The sequence below is a fragment of the Typopeltis vanoorti genome, chromosome 11 (genome assembly GCF_054136105.1).
Source record: "Typopeltis vanoorti isolate ZY-2024b chromosome 11, IOZ_Tvanoo_1.0, whole genome shotgun sequence".
In the NCBI taxonomy this organism is placed as follows: domain Eukaryota; kingdom Metazoa; phylum Arthropoda; class Arachnida; order Uropygi; family Thelyphonidae; genus Typopeltis; species Typopeltis vanoorti.
Genome location: NC_143559.1, coordinates 100,166,939 through 100,183,907, shown reverse-complemented (window position 1 = coordinate 100,183,907; position 16,969 = coordinate 100,166,939).

The following is a 16,969-nucleotide window of genomic DNA, read 5'->3' as shown; positions in this document are numbered from 1 at the left end:
TGCCTATCGACATCATAGTGTTGGCAGAAAATCAGAATCAGTACAGAGATTATTTATCTGTATACTGATATGACGACGATTTTAAAAGAAGGATAGTCGTTGGGAAACACGCTCCCTTACACCTGACAAAAATTATGAAAGAGAGAGAGAGATGCAAGGCCACGAAAGATTGAATTGTCAAAGCAATGGTATTTCTAGTAGCGATGTGTGCATGTGAAAGTCGGATTATTAAGAACAATGGCAGAAACATTTATTCATTTAATGATGGGCGTAGAGGAGACTATTAGGAATCCCATGGACAACAAGAATGACTAATAAAAAGGATTTACAGAATATAAGGACAGAAAGCTCCTTGGAGACGATGATCGCTAAAATGAAGTTGATGTACTTTTGACATATTATGCGAGGCAGATAACAACGACAACAATGAATATATTTTGTAACTTGGTTACCAAATTTATTCATTTCAAGAGTTTTTTTTTATTTTATTTTGAACAATTCGGTTTAAATCAGACTCTTGCCGTTACCGTATAAATGGTCAGAATTGCATTCGCCTCTTTTATTCTCCTTCGCGTGGTTGACCACCGTTCTCTTCAAACTTTGAAAACGTATACCTTACTTATTACTTAACAGATACTTACAGTTTTTACATCAGTAAGTTCGGCTTGGTGAACGGAATTCATTGATATATTCATTAATCCACCAGTAAAAAGTATACTTTAAAACTTAAAAAAATGAGAGCGTGGAAAGAGCGTGCTGGCTCTGCAATTTGCTGCCAAAGCGCCGTCTCATTTTTTTAAAATTTTTTGAAAGACTCTAACCAGCACTGAATATTTATACTACTACTACTACTACTACTACTACTAATTATAATAATAATAAAAATCAGCTAACGCCTTTTTATTCCCGTATACACAGGGAGTAGGCGAGGCCGTTTTTAGCCCTATCTAACTTTTGGAGACTGAGTGGGCAGTTCAATCTCCACTGGTACCCAATCAGAGATAGCTGGCCCAAGGCTATCACTAATTAATCGGCACGCAGTGAAGAGAGACGGCTCTACATATGCCACCATCTCATGGTCCATAACCCGACACTAGTATTTAATGTCTGAAATGATGTGGGTTCTACGGTCGATTTTCTTGAGTTTACGGGACGAAACACCCGAGTTTCCGGGAGAAAAAACTCGCTTGCCCGTGCCAGAGATCGACTAACTCAGGAACTGGTCGAAAGAAGCTTAGAAAAATTTCCTCTAGTCGCCGACTAGACTCGAAACCAAGCCTTCCTTCGTGCGGCCAAGCGCCGTGGTGTGCAAACACCACATCCACTGAGCTACACAGACTCTACTAATATTACTACTACTACTGATAATAAAGGAAACATCATTGTCTGCTAACTATATTTTATTTAGAACTGTTTGACATTGCATCAATATATCCTTCTAACTTTAATCTTCCAATGGGATTGTAGTCTCACATTACAAGTTTTAGGAAAATGAATTTGATACGATCCTTTGAAAACATGGTTACTGGTTTTATCTTATTAGAGTTCCCTTTCCTTAATTCAAGGATAAACTTTCCTGTGACATCATTTATTTTTCTAAACAGATCTCTTGTTCTACCCATAATATTTCTTTCTTTAATTTCCTTGCACCTTTTCTCTAGATGGTTTTCCTTATCTTTCCTGACCTGCCTCTGGAAATCTGCAGTTAGTTTTCTAACACTTTCCTTTTCTGTCAGGAAAAAGGTACTTGTCTCCTTTTTAAAATTGCATTAACAGTAACCAACACCACACTCATTGGCTATTTGTTGGAGAAACGAACACTTCTTCGGATTAATTTATTCGCTATTGTATATGGTCAAAACGTTTTGGCTAATGAACGTAGCTAATTCAGAAAGAAATGCAACAAATATAGTATGATTTTTAAACATATTATTGAACCTAATAAGAAACTGATTAATTAGCTTAATAACTACTGGAAGAAAAATACGATAAATATGATTTTATAATCTATTAGGAATTTGAAATTTTTGTTGCCTGAATTTGGAATTTTAAAAATTTCGTTGCCTTAATCTATGATAAAATATTCACGCTAGAAACAAAATTAACGACATAAAATTACTCTGCTTGGAAATGATGTAATATTCCCTCTTGTTGACGCATGTTCGAGAACTAGTTTAGAGTTTTACTGAAGATTTGCATCAAAAACAGCAAACTTCACCGTACTTGAGTTGCCTTTTGTTTGTTAATTCATAAACCCGCTTAAAATTCTCAAGGTCAGGTTCTCTTTTGCTATTCCAAAAGTATGTTGTCTAGCGTTGTTCTGATGACAAGATTTTGTCTTAAAGTTTCTTGCTTATTTTTAAATTCAGTTTATTCACTGCTGTTATTATGGCTAGAGGAGAATAAAGATGGGAACAATATAGATACTTATATATACACAATCTGTCGATTAATGTGCCTCCGATTAATAGTGCGCTTTCGATTAGTGCGTCGTTTATTTTCGATAACCAAATTCGATTTGTGCGCCTCTAAAATTCGATTAACGCGTTATTTCTGTTGTTTTATATGCATTCTCTATTTAACAAGATTGAATTTTTATTCGAATATTTATTTTCATTTTAAACTAATAATTATCATTGAATTAAATATTGATATTTTATACGTCAGTATATTAATTCAGTGATACATGATTAGGAAATATATAGTCACGACGGCGTTCACAGTTTGCATTAGAATCGGCAGTAACTTCAACGTACTGGGATTTCATGATGCATTTATTTAAATAGTGACTAATCAGTATACAATTATGTTGGAGAAATATAATATCCCCAGTCGCAGTTTGCAATTCTCCGTAAAATCTCTCAACATTTTGAATTATCACATGTGGCATTTATATTTACATCACTATGTACAGTAGTACCACTCGATATGGCCTACATTGACAATTACATAATATACATAATACCATATTTCAAAATAATTACTTGTGTAATTTCAAAACCTGGTCTAATTAATGATATACTTGTAACAATAACTAGTCGAAACTATTCCTAATTATTATTAGGAATACTTACAGCCAGTCAAAGGTATATTGGAGGTTGTGCATACGATAGATATTTAAGCAATATTTAATAAGGAAAAGAAATTTTAAAAGTATAATATAAAAGAATAAATGGCGTGTGAATATAATTTTAAAATATTCAAAGAAATTTAAAACATCAAGTAACTTTCTACTTTACTTACCTTATAACTGGGTACGTTTTTTCATTGACCATGCATATGTAACATCGCTTCAAACTTCTAACAAACGAAAGTACTTAATGTTGAGTGTAATGATGGAGAATTTTGCACTACAAAGTACTCCATAATTACACTCAACGTTAAGGTAGTTTCGTCAAAAGACTAAACAATATCGTAATGTAGACGTGTGAATGTATAAAAATCACATGTTCTTTCTAAAGATGACACATTTTGCAGTTCGAAAATGCAAAGTTTTTTTTTGTTTTCAAGTCGTACTCACTCATTATTCTGAGATTTAGAAATCATAGGAACCCTGAAGTTATTCACTTGTAAAGGAAGGTTATTAGCTGTTAATTGGAGCAAGGTAAATAGTTAACTATTCTGATTACTCATGAAAAAAAAAGAAAACACACACACGGGAAAGCATTTCTGAATATTGTTGACGTCTTTGTTTTAAAGAGAATTGATAGGAAAAGGAAAGAGATAAAAGGTGTACTCTTTTCCGCACCACCTCAGAGGTAGAGTACCAGGTGCGTTTTTTTTAACGTGGTATCCCCAGTAGGCCTATTCCACGATTTGGTAGAAGTAGTAGTTGCTAAAGTTTAAAATATATCGCCACACTAGAGATCCTGATTTGTCGATTATTAGACACATCAATATTTGTACCACCCTGGTGTATTTGGATTATTATTATTATTATTATTATTATTATTATTATTATTATTATTATTATTATTATTATTATTATTATTTCTTCCAGTATTATTAACTATTATTAAATCTTCTCGCATGCAGACGACACGGCTATAGTATCCATTCACAACAACGCAAATATCGCTTATTACCAATAAGCGATATTACCAATTATCAATCAAATTATGGAGCGGATCGTACTGCAGAAACTCACAGCATATACAGAGAACTTTCATATTATCCACAAAATACAATACGGATTTCAGAAAAATAAGGGAACAACATCTCTCTTGGAAGCTTTACAGACGTAATTTAATACCGCCTTAGACAGAAACAAAATTTGCCATGATAGTCTTTATTGAGCTAACTAAAGCATTCGATACACTCACACATCAAACCTTGTTAGAAAAGCTGGGGCATGTTGGAATATATGTGCCTCTGCACAGTTGGTTTACAAACTACCTTCAAAATAGAAATCATATCGCACGACACATATCAATCTTCGGTTTGACCCAATACGTATTGCGTGAAACCGAAATAGAGAGCTATCAGTAACCTGTGGAGTGCCACAGGGAGCTTTACTCTCGCCAACTCTATTCAACATTTACACGCACGATATTAATAAGCTACCTCTCAAAGGTAAGATCTTCCAATACGCAGACGATACAGCTATAATATCCATCCATAATGAAGCAACCGTAGCCCAAATTAATATGCAACGTGACATAAATCTGCTCAGAGACTGGTTCACCAAAAACTCCATACACCTAAACTCAGATAAGACAAAATTAATGATATTCAGAAATCCTCTGACTCGACCAGTTGATAACAAATATATAACCATCAAACATCCATTCTCCAACATAAAAACACACAGAACAGCAAAACCACTACAATCACTCAGGTTGAAACAACAAATATACCTTGGAATTTACTTCGATGCAGATATGCGCTGGAACAGCCACATAAACCATCTACACAACAAACTCCGAACAATAGGTGGCAAACTCTACAGGTTAAAGACATATTTCCCATACGCCTAAAACACTAATATACAAAGCACTATGCCAAAATATACTAAGATACGCTATAACAACGTATGATTTCTGTGCACCCTACAAATTAAATAGATTAATGTCGCTACAGTACAAAATGACAAAACTGATCTTTTGGGAACAAAGAGAAAATCATTTTACCATACCAACTTAATGAAACACAATATATTCGTTCAGGCTTCCAGTTCAGCGACGCACCAAGACATTCCAAATTATTGTGTGTGTGTGTGTGTGTGTGTGTGTGTGTGTGTGTGTGTGTGTGTGTGTGTGTGTGTGTGTGTGTGTGTGTGTGTGTGTGTGTGTGTGTGTGTGTGTGTGTGTGTGTGTGTGTGTGTGTGTGTGTGTGTGTGTGTGTGCGTGCTTGCGTGCGTGTGTGTGTGTGTGTCATCCTAACTGGTGTCATCCTCAGATATGTTTAACAAATAAGCTTCGAGGATGAAAGCTGAGAAATTACATCTCATCCAAGATCAAAAAAAAAAGGGGGGGGGGAAATACAAATCCATATATCACATTTAAGTGCTGTAGTTACATCTCTTAAATATACAAAAAAAATCATAAAAAAATCTGTAAATATATATAACTCATTGTTAAATGAATAAAGGCTGTATTATTATTATTAATACATTATACAGAGGGAAAAAGAAAAGAAAGAAAAAACAAATCTGTACAAAAATCATTGATACAAAAAAAATCAGAATTAAGTCTGTTGTAAATATGTAATCACAATATGTAATCATAATTTTAAAAATAAATAAGTATTGAATTCTTTTAAAAGAAAAATATTTATTCAAGTATCTATCATATGTAATCAAATACATGTAATGTATGTATCATAAGCAATCAAATGCATGTTATGTAAGTATCATATATATATAATGTATGTATCATATGTAATAAAATTATTATTACATATTGTGATTACATATAATCTCGAAGGCACCGGTCTACTATCACGCTTACGAGCCCTGTCAGATCTGATCTACACTCAAAGGAAACAAAGTTAGTAACTACAAGACTTCAACGAGAAACATCAGAATAAAGATGAAACATGGACAATTAATTATAAAGAAGAAATACTAGTGAGAAAACCAAATTCAGAAAATAACCAGTGTATAATTCTGAACCAAAATACAACACAGGGAACGAGATGGACTTATATCGTCAACACTAAACTTCAGAGAATTTTCCAGATACCTTTCTCTAATATACGCAGTCTTATTTTTAACGTTAAAGATATTCACTTCCAGAACCTTATAACTCAGCCCTCTCAAAGCAATATTCATCTGTGCTTTATAACGATAACAAATCCACACATCCTTGACTCCTTTCTTGTCCTAGATGGGGTATGTGGATGTATCCGCTCCAGTATACCATGCCAAATAGTAGCCAAATGGAATCTTCTAATTTTTATCTCCTTTGGCTAAAAATCATTTTAAATGCTCTTTATATGTGGTCTCTCCTCTAGGCAGCTTAGACTACAAACTAGTCCAGGTTTGTTTCATTGTTCTTATTGTTTTATCCATCTATGAGCGCGCTTACAGATGCTTATTCTTCGTTGTGCTGAGTTTATAATATTTCTAATGTTCTCCTTTTTTATTATTGCTTACTATTGTTACATGTCTAGGGTATTTTTTCTTATTGGAACACTACTTTATTGAGAAAAAAATCCATATTCCAAAATTTTTCAAAACTATTTATAAAACTATTAATAAATTATTTGTAGAACTAAAATATTTTAGTTATTTAGAAAATTTTTTAAAAAAATTTCTTAAAAAAATATTAATACTTACTTTTTACCAACTTTTGTTTTACGTAAACTTTCCTAAAATATTTTCATAGAATCAATGTTTTCAGTACCTCTTCAGTTGCTTCAAATCTATCTAGTTATCTGAGCAAGAATTGCTCAGATATGGGCAATTTTTCTACGTTGGTACATCTGTCATAAACATCTATGTGAAATTGCAAGTCATTCTATTAAGTAGTTTGTTTTATACAGCTTTCAGAAACAAAAGTGTTGTCTGTATCCCTTGAAATGGATAAAATTGAGTATCGTGCGGTTATAAAATTATTTGTAAAAGAAGGTTTAACCCCAAAAGAAATTCATTTGAAGGGTTCATAAAAGTTTATGGGCAGTCTTCTCCTTCGTTTTCGACAATGAACAAATGGGTTGCCGAGTTTAAACGTGGCCGTACCAACCTTGAAGATGATCCACGTGAAGGACATCCAAAAAGTGTAACAACACCATAAATCATTGATCAACTGCACGATATGGTATTGGATGACCGGCGAGTCAATGATCGTGAAATTGCTGAGCCTATAGGCACTTCAAAAGAACGTGTAGGATATATTTTGCATAAAGAATTATAAATGAAAAAGCTTTGCGCAAGATGGGTGCCGCGCTTGCTCACAGCAGATCAAAAACGCACTCGCATAAAAATCTCTGAACAGTGCTTGGAGCGTTTCAACAAGAATAAAACTGATTTTGTGCATCCATTTATTACTATGGGTGACTTGGATTCACCATTCTCCACCAGAATCCAAACAGTAATCAAAACAGTGGACAGAAACCGGTTGTTCAGCAACAAAGTTAGTTCCATCAGGATGAAAGATCATAACATCAGTGTTTTGGGATGCTAAAGTTTGTTTATTAATTATCTTGAAAAGCGTAAAACAATAACCAGGGAATAATATTATTCCGATCTTTTAACCAGACTAGACGAAAACATTCGTGAGAAAAGACCCGGTTTGCAGAAGAAAAAATCATCTTTAATCAGGATACTGCACCTGCCCACAAATGTATTTTGACAATGGGAAAATTAAGGGATCTGCCCTATGAATTGTTAGAACATCGTTCTATTCCCCAGATTTGGCTCCCTGTGAATTCTATCTGTCCGCGCGGTTAGGCTAGTGGCTATGCACTTTGCAACTATATGCCTGGAGAAGGAGTGCCCTAGGTTCGATTCCCGTCGGTTATGTGAGGAGCTCAAGGATCTTCCTCAGCCATAGCCATGTTAATCTGTCTCAGACGGGGGCAGCAGGGTTTTTCCCCAGTTTAGCTGGTTTTTTTTTCATCTCACAAGCAGTCAAACCGTCACCGTGAACACATACACGGACCACAGTCAGGAATACCTCCAATAGGGATGCAGCAGAGGAGTGGCTTGTGGACTGCATTATTTCGCCGTGACTCCTAATTAGGAGGAGATCCAACCCGTCTGAATCAGACGGAAGGGAGAGATAGACTTCTATCTGTTCCCAAAACTAAAACTCTTCTTCGCTGGTCAGCGCTTTTCTTCGAATCACGAGGTGATTTCAGCTGTGAAAGGGTATTTTGCAGATCTTACTGAGAACCACTAAATGGACGGGATAAGGCGCGGGAGCTTCGCCGGAATAAATGTATTAGTCTTAAGGAGATTATGTTGAAAATTAAAAATAAAGTTGAAATTATAAATTCGTTTTTTCATTGTTAGACCAAAAACCCTTCCGACGTCCCTCGTATATAGAGGCAAATGGCTTCATATCACTTGATTTAGTATATGTATTTTTGGATATATTATCCTGAAACCTATGGCTTTCAGAATGAGATCAACTCCACAAATTAAAAACATCTCCTTCCTAATAATGAAAAAAAGAAATTGTCTGAAGAAGCACAGTAAAACATTTATTGATTTGAAAATATAAACTGAGCAAGAATTGCAGTAATGCACAGGAGTCATATATGATTCACATATATCTCATATATATGTAGCCGACAGGTGGTCGACCTTAGTAATAAAAATCTCTGAATCTATATATATTGAATTTTGAAAAAAAAAAAAAAAAAAATATATATATATATATATATATATATATATCATCATCATCATCATCATCATCATCATACGTATCAAGGATTTAGACCTAGTATGGCCTGTTCCGGCCCTTAGAAGTCATCGTTGAATCGTTTAAGAGGACGTCCTGGTTTTCTTTTTCCTAATGGCTTGTACTTTAAGGCTTGTTTTGGTAATCTTTCTGTTTTCATTCTTTGAACGTGTTCCATCCATCTATGTTTATATTTTTTAATTTTTTCAATTACTGGTTCTTGGTTTAATTCTTTCATAATATCTTCGTTTCTTTTGTGATCAAATAGGGTATACTTTGCAGTTTTTCTCATAAACTTAATTTCTGCTGTTGTTAATCTTTGTCTTTTTGTTTTATTGTCCAGATTTCGCTTCCATACATTAAGACCGGTAGGGCTAATGTATTGTATACTTTTAGCCTGGTTTGTTTTTGAACTAGGTTTGGTTTAAATATAGAGTTAATTACTCCTGTTATTTTTAAATATTTTGCAATTTTTACGTTTATATCTTTTTCATTTTCATAAGTGATCATACATCCTAAGGTAGTTAAATGAATTCACCTGTTCTAAGATCTTGTTATCTAATACTATTTTAGTTCTTGCTGGATCTTGTCCTTTAAAGGCCATAGTTTTTGATTTTTCCGTTGATATTATCATACCATAATCTTTGGATATCTCATTTAGACTTAAAATAGCTTTCTGTAAGTTATCTTCAGAATTTGTAATTATTATTTGGTCGTCTGCAAAGAGGAGAGTGTTTAAGTTAACTGTAGGTGAAAGTTTAATTCCTTGATGTAAATTTTTACTCCATTTTATTATTATTTCATTTAAGTAGATATTAAAAAGAGTTGCTAGTGTTCCTAAAAATCCATAAAGAGAACACCCCATTACGCCCAATATATATATATATATATATATATATTGGGCGTAATGTTTTTATGAAGAATTGAATTACTAGAACCGATATTTATGCAAAAAGGTTTTAATATAAAAACACTACTAGTTTTTCGGCCTGTAACAGCCTTCATCAGGTGACGTTATAAAAGAAAGAAAGTAAAAAAAAAAAGAAAACTTACAAAAATAAAAAAAGCTACTTCTTTTCTCCCTCCACAAGATGTAAAACTTCTACGTTGAATCAATCTTTATCATCAATAACGCAAAACCACCTGCTGATAACATTACTTCAACAGAACGTAAATCTATTAAAAGTTTAAAAAACAACAGAGATATAATTATCCTGTCTGCGGATAAAGGCAATGCAACAGTCATCCTCAACTCTGAAGATTAACAAAATAAAATGCTTGAATTACTACATAATGATATCCTCAATACTCGAGAGATATCCAACTCGTGAACTTCAACATCGTACAAACAACTTATTAAAAACAACAACTAAATTATCCCGAAACGTTCGCTTATCTCTACGCTCTCTCCATCCGTTAATTCTTCGCATATATGGTGTTCCTAAAATCCATAAAGAGAACACCCCATTACGCCCAATTGTAGAAGGTATGAATTCTCTAACGTACAATCTTTCAAAATATCTTTCTAAATACCTAAAAGGTTTTTCAGGCACGTTACCATCCTTTATCAAGAACACTACAGAATTTTTTACAGTTAATGAAGATGACATCATGGCTAGCTTGGACATAACTTTTTTGTTCACTAATGTCCCAACAGATGAAGTCCTAACATTACTCAAGGACAAGTTATCCAAAAAATGTTAGCCTTTCTTACAGATTGCATCAGGTACGGTTACTTCAAATTTCAAGATAATATATATAAACAAAATTATAGACTGGCTATGGGTAATCCTTTATCCCCTGTACTCGCAAATATTTACTTAGAGAATTTTGAAACCAAGGCTATCTCTTCCTTTATTTTAACACCTAAAGTTTGGAAACGCTATGTAGATGATGTCTTCATTATTTGGAGCCATGGACATGATTCCCTTATGGTTTTCCTCGAACATCTCAATAGCTGACATCAAAGTATTAAGTTTACTGCCGAGCTTGAAACGGATAATTCCTTGCCTTTTCTTGATGTCAAAATGACTCGCTCTTCTGGTAAACTAAAAATATCGATATATAGAAAGCCCACACATACCAACAGATATCTGCATAGTCAGCCCCATCATTTTCCTCCTCATAAGCTTGGAATAATTTCCACCTTGGGACATAGAGCCCGTTCTGTTCTGGATGACCCAAATGAACTGCTTACAGAAATAAACCATCTGAAAACTTCTTTCGAAGTTAATGGATATTCCAAGAGAATCATTGAAAAATTCCTTCTTAATCCTCCTAGACATCACTCAGAAGAAACAAATAGATTCAAAGGCAATATATATATTCATTACATAAGTACTGTATCACATAAATTAGCAAACGTTCTAAGAAAATACAATATCAGAACCTTGTTCACTCCACTTCCAAATATCCGTTTCTTAATAAGCCACCCAAAATCTTGTCATCATCATCAACTCAAATACCCTAGTGTATATAAAATATTGTGTGATTGTGATATTCCTTATTTTGGTAATATCACAATCACACAATGTGTTCTTCCATACGCAAATCTGTCGAATTGCGTATGGAAGAACACATGAGGGACATTACTTACAAGAGACAGCGAGCGAGTGCATTATCCAGTCATATCGTTTTCTCGGCTAATCCTAATGATGAAAACCAAAGTCACAAAGTCTGCCGGGAAAAATCTACTAGCATCTTCCGTTTGCAATGATGAACTAGAGAGAAAAATCGTGGAATCTAGAGATACCATCTCCAATCCTGTTAATCTAAATAATAACTTGAGCTACAACCTCCTAGATAGTCATTAGCTGTAATTATGTACTGGCGTTCACGTGATGCTGCAAGCACGCACTCTCCCAACAAGGCAATAAACGAAAAAACAGCTTTAAATACAACTACAACGTTTTCATGCTAATTATGTATAGTGACTCTCTATGTTGTTCATAGTCTTTTAAACTTAAGTGTTCAGTGTTTTTTCTTCATTCTTTCTTTCATAATGTCACCTGATGAAGGCTGTTACAGTTTCTATATATACTGTATATATATATAATACAAAAGCGAAAGAAGGGAAAGATGCATTTGGAGAGAAAGCAGAGTAGGAATGAGCGAAAGAGTGAGAGAATCGGATTTTGCATGGCAATTCAATTAAAAGATTGGTGATTGAGGAGCGTGCGGAGAAATCGTTTTTTCCTGGTGCTAAGATTAAGGATGGTAGTGATGATGCAAGGATGCAGAGCTCAATGTGAAAGAGATGTTCATTTTGGATAGTAGAAATGATTATCAGGTGAAAAGAGTGGTATGCGAGAAGATATTAAAGAGTTGCTGGTGCATACTAAAAAGAAGAGCGAGGAAGTTAATGTTGAGTTGAATCTGTTGCTACAGTATGATAAAGGCTAAACCAGACGGAAAGCAATGATCGTCGATGAGTCAACGGGCAGATTGTGTATGAGGAATGGTGTGGAGTTTGTTGATGTGTGGAGTGAATTTGAATTTGATGGAAGGAAGGAAGGATTTCGATAAGGTGCATGAATTGCATTTGAAAACCTTGAGAAATGTTGCCCCGTATTGCTCAAAACATTCTACAAATGTGGGATGTTTTGAGGGGGGGGATGCTGGGTATCACTAGTCCAGGCAACCTTGAGATTAGTAAGAGTGAGAGTGGTCACATGATGCCAAAAGTCGCACCCCAGGTTCTTAACTTTATTGGAATAACAAACAAAAGGCGTAAAGAAGGTTGTTCAATTAAGGGGCAATGCAGTTTATGTATACTAATACCAGAAACAATCGTAATAAGCGTCAGGAGTTTTCGGCATTGGCTAGCCAAACTTGGCCAAAGGTTATAGGCATTAGTAAGACTTGGTTGACCGAGAATGACATAGTCATAGGAAAAGAGTGCAAAGGATAGAGTGTTTTTAGAGAGGACGGAAAGAACAAAATTGGGAAAGGGGGAGTTATTTACTAGAGCGGACGAATTGACCCAAGATTGGGAGTACATCGGGAGACAGGAATGCAGCTGGATGTTCACTCGAATCTCTCTGGTGTGAGACAAAGGCGAAGAGGATGCAATTGGTTGACGCCATAATCCAATAAGGGCATGGGAGAATGTAAATGACATGATTTGGCCTATTAGAATGATGAGTGCAGATCGAGTAATTCTTGTGGGAATTTTAGCTATGTGGACATATACTGGTAGGAAGGAATGGTCGCAGGGAGGCAAGAAAATAGAATTTATGAATCTGCTGAGAGTTAATTACCTGAACCGGCATGTAAGGGAGGGACAAAATTTGATATTGCTGTATCTGGTCATCGCTTGAGCGAACTTATATATATACTTTAATGAAATATACACCATTTATGTATTCTAAATAACTCCTTCTGTCTTGTACTTATAAAACAAAGAAGTTGCGTAAATTAAATCAGCATTATTAGCAAACATTTGAAAGAAAAATTACTTATCTTTCAGCAGCGTTACAAACCAATGACGTTCACCAAAAATCCTCGCTCCTAAAAGCGTGATTAGTACTTTCTCCTTTTTTTAAAGCACACGATGCTTCTTTTCCACCATTAAATAATCCGTTTCATTATTAATTCTAAGAAAATGACGCAAGAAATTTCAATATAATTTTCATCGTATTAAAATATAACTTGAAAACATACAAAGGTAAACTTCTAAAGAATAAAAGAATTATTGGTTAACTGAATGTTTCACTCACCCGAGTTCATTTATCTGCTTGAGAGATCGAATTTAGAAATGATAGAAATATTTGAGAAATAGAAAAAATGTAAAGGGGATTTTTTCGAGCCATCTGAGTTGAACATGAAAACCAGAGTAACGAAATCATCTATGAAGCGGGTGCGTTGGATCCGTCTGAAGAGTGATGGTGAAATACTTACCGGAACAGAAGAATACAGTGTACTCGTTATTGTTATCAGAATGATTTACATTTAAATAGTTTTATGAATAAAAAATCTTATTCAAATTTTGACATAGATATAGTACACCTATTTAGATAATGAAGAAATATTTTATAACTATCTGTACCAAAAAATTCAGTTCCGTAATTCTTTGACTACAAAGTCTCTTTCTCATTAAGATGAATTTCTACGTCATTTAATTTGTAAATAGAATTTCCAAATAAAATATAATTGCATTTACAGATTTAACCGGTTAAATGTGTCAATAAATATACCATATAAATAATGCATTTATATTACTTTGAATTACAGGAAACCAGTAAATCAAAGCAGGCAGTATTAAAGAGTGACACACACTCAACATTCTGATTAATATCATCACTAATATCCATTCCGGGGGGGGGGGGATGATAAAGTTCTAAATTTGGAGACCAGCAATACCATTTAATCAAGATTAGAAAATTCTAGAAAAATAAAATAAAATAATAGCGAGATACTTTGGGGAAGAATACTTGTAAATGGCAACTCTACTAAGATAATTTGGTGTTTGGAGCAGGGGAGGGTTGCTAAAACAAAATTTTCACGATCGGAATGAAGTAATTTGATTAGAAAAAGAAAAAGAAAATTAAAAGTCTATTTAATAAAATAAATAGAAATTCATAATTAAAATAAATTTAGACAAGACAAAATGACGCATTTTTGTGTATTTCTAATGCTAACCCTAGTGACGTCAGTGTTCTTGCATAGCTGTTGCTAATTCCGTAACGAATTACAGTCTCTCGCCATCTAGCGACGGCAAAACACCGAAATAGGGTAGTTATTTTGGTTAGCGATGGAAATAGAAATGATAAATATGAGTATAATTATTACAGTATAGCAATTTTAAACTTCCTATTATTTATAATTAATTTCTAAATATGTTATAATGTTGACATTATTATGTGAATGAATATGAAATATATAATGAGTATATTCAAATTTATCAAATATATTATTTCCTCAGGAGATACAATAAAATTAAAATAAGTGCTGTTAATTTAAATAGAATTTAAATTAACAGCACTTTAATTTCTCATTTCTATTCTATCTTTAGGTTAGGACAGAACTAATCCTTTTTTTTTTTTTTAAGAATCACCGTTTACTGTAATAATTTAACATAATCTTTGGTATGTGCTCGCTTATATATTTCATTGAATCGTTCCAATTAAGTGGTTATATGCATCTTTGCAACATTCATTGTTTCTTTTTCCCCCGTAATGTCCACAGCAGTTAGCACTGAGACAATGCCATCAGATTCTGTAGTCGCAAATTAAAATTACTAATTCAAATAAGTTCGTTAACAAAGACAAAGAAAGACTTTAGAATAAAATACATACTATTTAACGTACCAGATAAGTTTGCTGGAAAGATTTTCTGTGTGGATATTTTCATACGAGCAAAAACATTATGGCCAACTGCCCAGTAGCGTTTTTGGTTTGCTTGAGATTGAGATGCATCCATCTTGGCATTCATTCCAGTAGATCACGGAAACTGTCCTCAGATATTTGGACCATCTAGACAGAATGACGCCTTTCGAGCGAAGCACAGGAGTCTGGCGGCAGATTGGACGTTCCAAATGATCTGATAAATATTCGATGGGATTCATATCAGGAGAATTAGGGGATGAGATATGCTCTTCGCACCATTGACCCACATTGTCGACATTAAGTGCAATATCTGCTCCGAAACAATTCTCAGGTAAGAATGAGCAGTCAAGCTGTACTCAAAGGAGATGAGAGGACCCAGCGATGCCAAGAGAACAATCCCAATAGGATTGTTTGCGGATTATTTCGGTCTGTTTCAGCCAAACATTACATTGTAGTTGGTCGGAAACGAGTCCGGTGCTCATTAAGTTTTGGCTCTGTGTGTGTGTGTGTGTGGGTGGGTGGGTGTGGGTATGGGTGTGAAGGGGTTATGACATATATTTATATTCTGTTATGAATATACGCTGTCAAAACCACAATCTGCCTCTGACTAATTTTATGAATATTGCCAAGGAAAAAAATTATAAAAATTAAAATAAAATGAATAAACCTTATTGGAAGATTAGCTTATTGTCCGATTCGTATTGCGATTCGGGATCTTCAAAATTTGGGATCTTCAAAGATATTCTAGACATTCGTTTTGCGTTGCACACAAAATTAATGCTATCCTATTTTAAGAAAGTTCAGTTAATAGCGAAGACCTTAAATAAATGTGAAGGTTAGATTCCATCTACATATTTCCAAATGATAAAATTTAAACTGTTTTTAACTATGCTATACATTTAAGGAGAATGAATGGAAGCAGTATACTCACTCTGTTGCCATTGTAGATCACTGGAAGTTCTGATCTTTGAAGAATTACGAAATTCTAGTGAGAAATGTTCCAGTTTTCGGTAGATAAATGCATGCCTTTAATTCATACATCTCTAATCTAAGCAAGTCTTAATTGTGTATAGAGAGTGATTATTGTCTCTGATATTGTTAGCCAGTTAGTAACAATCACTGATGAGTAACGGTTTGATTATGCTGAATATTATTAGTGATCTATTATTGCAGGAAACAATGCCCATTTTTATATTTATTATCTTTTTTTTAAAATTTTATTTGAGCAAATGTATGTCAAATTACATTCACAAATATTCGGTAAACACCGGCTAACGATAGACGTGAGAATTTGACTTTTGTAGATGGTAACAGATGAAAAATAAGATCTAAGAATGTTATGCTTTAGATGCGGTCTAAATGCCCTTAATGCCATAACTTCTAGGTAATCAATTTCGGCACTACTTAAAAGCTGGTTTGTCATATAAAATATGAAAAATATAGAAATAGGTGGAAAAACAAGCTATACTTTACAAGGAAGGTCACGTCTGAACAATTTGCTCATATAACTGAAGAGGTTAAAGATCTTTGAGTTAAGGTGGATAGAACGTTGAATTTCACAGGTCACATAGCAAAAATTGCAAATACAACTCAGAAGAGAATTGCGAGGATGAAATAAATATTTACATCTAAGGATATTGAAGTTATTTTGTCTCTTTAAAAGGGTGATATGAGCGCCCATATTACTGTACGTAGGGTTGGTCTCCTTGGAGATAAGGAAGTTGTGGAAAGAATGCAATGTAGAGTTACAAAGATGATATCGGATTCTGGAATGTAGATTACCAGGATAGATGGAGC